At 43.6% G+C, this 2,188-nt stretch overlaps 1 pseudogene; it reads left to right on the top strand.

The window, feature by feature from the left end:
• The first annotated feature begins 446 nt into the window (after positions 1-446).
• Positions 447-980, top strand: LOC114899854 (annotated as a pseudogene).
• Positions 981-2,188: the final 1,208 nt, after the last annotated feature.

The raw sequence follows: 2,188 nt of genomic DNA, 5'->3' as shown, positions 1-2,188 counted from the left end.
CCTATAGAACTCAGGTCTCTTTCCCTGATGAACCCGAAGTCCTCAGGGTACCAGCCATGCCCAGGGCTGTGGCCGAGTGGCAACCAGAAGCAGTGCGTAAGGATAGCCTCTTATCTGACAGTGGGTTGTACTGTTCCTTGGCCCCCAAGGGATGCTGATGGTTCCCAGACATTGACAAAGTCTTTCGGTGACACTAATCTCTCAGCTTCTGGCCCAGACCTCCTCTAGCTCACTAGCTCCCAATTCAGAGCCCTTGCAAGGTTTGTCTCATTGCCTAGACCTCAGTCATGTGCCGCATTCAGGCTACAAAGAGGCCAGGACAATTGTCTGGACCTCTCCCCTCACCCTGTGAAAGTCTTAAATATACAGAGAGGATTCAGAAGTTAGAAGGTCCAGAGCGGAGTCGGTGGCGGAGTCGGCAGCGACGGCAGCGAGAGTTTGGCGCGATGTCTCACACCATTTTGCTGGTACAGCCTACCAAGAGGCCAGAAGCAGAACTTATGCTGACTATGAGTCTGTGAATGAATGCATGGAAGGTGTTTGTAAAATGTATGAAGAACACCTGAAGACAGTGAATCCCAACAGCCCCCCTATCACATAGGGTATCAGTCAGTTATTTGATGTCATTGATGACCTGGCCGACCTCAGCTGCCTTGTTTACCGATCTGATACCCAGACATACCAGCCTTATAACAAAGGCTGGAGTAAAGAGAAGATCTACGTGCTCCTTCGTCGACAGGCCCAACAGGCCGGGAAATAGTTGAGTTTGGAAGCGTTAGGGGGATGGGGGTGGGCTTGGAACACAGGTGTGTACAGTGTGCTGTAGTAGAAGTTTTGTATTATAGTAATCCTGTTTCCATTTTGGTACACTCTAGCCAGGATTGAATGTATTAGATGAAATAGGATCTTGTTCAATCTGAAACCCCCTTTGCCCCCTTCTCTCCACTCCTTTTTTTTTTTTTACTTAAACATTTTTATGATGATTTAGGTGGAGGTTGGTTTTTGTCAGTTAATGTTTCCAGTCCTTCAGACTGTTCGTATCTGCTTTATAACATTCACTGTACTAACCCTTCTTCAAATCAGGGTGGGGGTGGTGACGCGGTTTAGTTATGTCCTCAAGACAAAGTCTTAGTGAGAAACAAATAAATGTCCTTTAGTTAAAAAAAAAAAAGTTAGAAGGTCCAAAAAATTAAAATGGCAAACGTCCACTGGGATGCCATGTAGCCCCTACACTATCACTCCCACCCCCAGCTCTCTCACCAGATCCTCTTTACTCCTTTGGAAAAAACAAGCAAGCAAACAAAAAAAAATTTTAAAACGCTCTTTGCATATTAAGTGATGCAGTTCAATATTTGGGAGGAGGTAGAATCCCACACACCAGAGGACTCGAAATTCCAGCTTTAGTTATGCCAGAAAATCCCGCCATTCTGAGGATAATGGACGTAATCATTGAGGAGGTCATAATTCATTGAGAAGGACAGGGATGGAAGCCCAAGGAAAGACAAGGAAGGCGCAGAGAATGAGGGGCCGAGGCCTTGAGGCTTAGAGTAGACACTCTCTACAGATCAGTTCCTCAAACTTGTAAAGGAAAGACTTCATGCTCTGAAGTCAAACAGAATCAAGTTTCAAATTCTGGTTCCACCACACTCTGAACATGTACAAGTTACAATCTCTCTGAGCCTAAGTTTCTTCATTTGCAAAATAATGAAACAGAAAATTGCTGAACACTTTAAATAAGATAACGCCTGTAAAGTGGCTTGGAGAGCGTCGCTTAATAAATATTCCCCTTCCCTCTTCCCTCTGGGGAATTGAGATAAATAAGATTTCCATTTGTGCAGTAAGCTAGTTTGTATATTTCTTGTGTGACTTTACATATTTACAACTGGTTTATTAAAGTATCTTTTAAATATTGCTGTGAAAAACATCTATAATTACTTTTTTTTTTTACATCTTTATTGGAGTATAATTGCTTTACAATGGTGTGTTAGTTTCTGCTTTATAACAAAGTGAATCAGTTATACACATGCATATGTTCCCATATCTCTTCCCTCTTGCGTCTCCCTCCCACCCTCCCTATCCCACCCCACTAGGTGGTCACAAAGCACCGAGCTGATCTCCCTGTGCTTTGCAGCTGCTTCCCACTAGCTATCTATTTTACGTTTGGTAGTGTATACATGTCCATGCCACT

This window comes from Monodon monoceros, unplaced genomic scaffold (genome assembly GCF_005190385.1).
Source record: "Monodon monoceros isolate NGI ecotype Baffin Bay Population unplaced genomic scaffold, NGI_Narwhal_1 Super_Scaffold_18, whole genome shotgun sequence".
NCBI classification, from domain to species: Eukaryota; Metazoa; Chordata; class Mammalia; order Artiodactyla; family Monodontidae; genus Monodon; species Monodon monoceros.
Note: the sequence above shows the minus strand (reverse complement) of the source record. Positions and strands in the feature narration are given on the sequence as shown.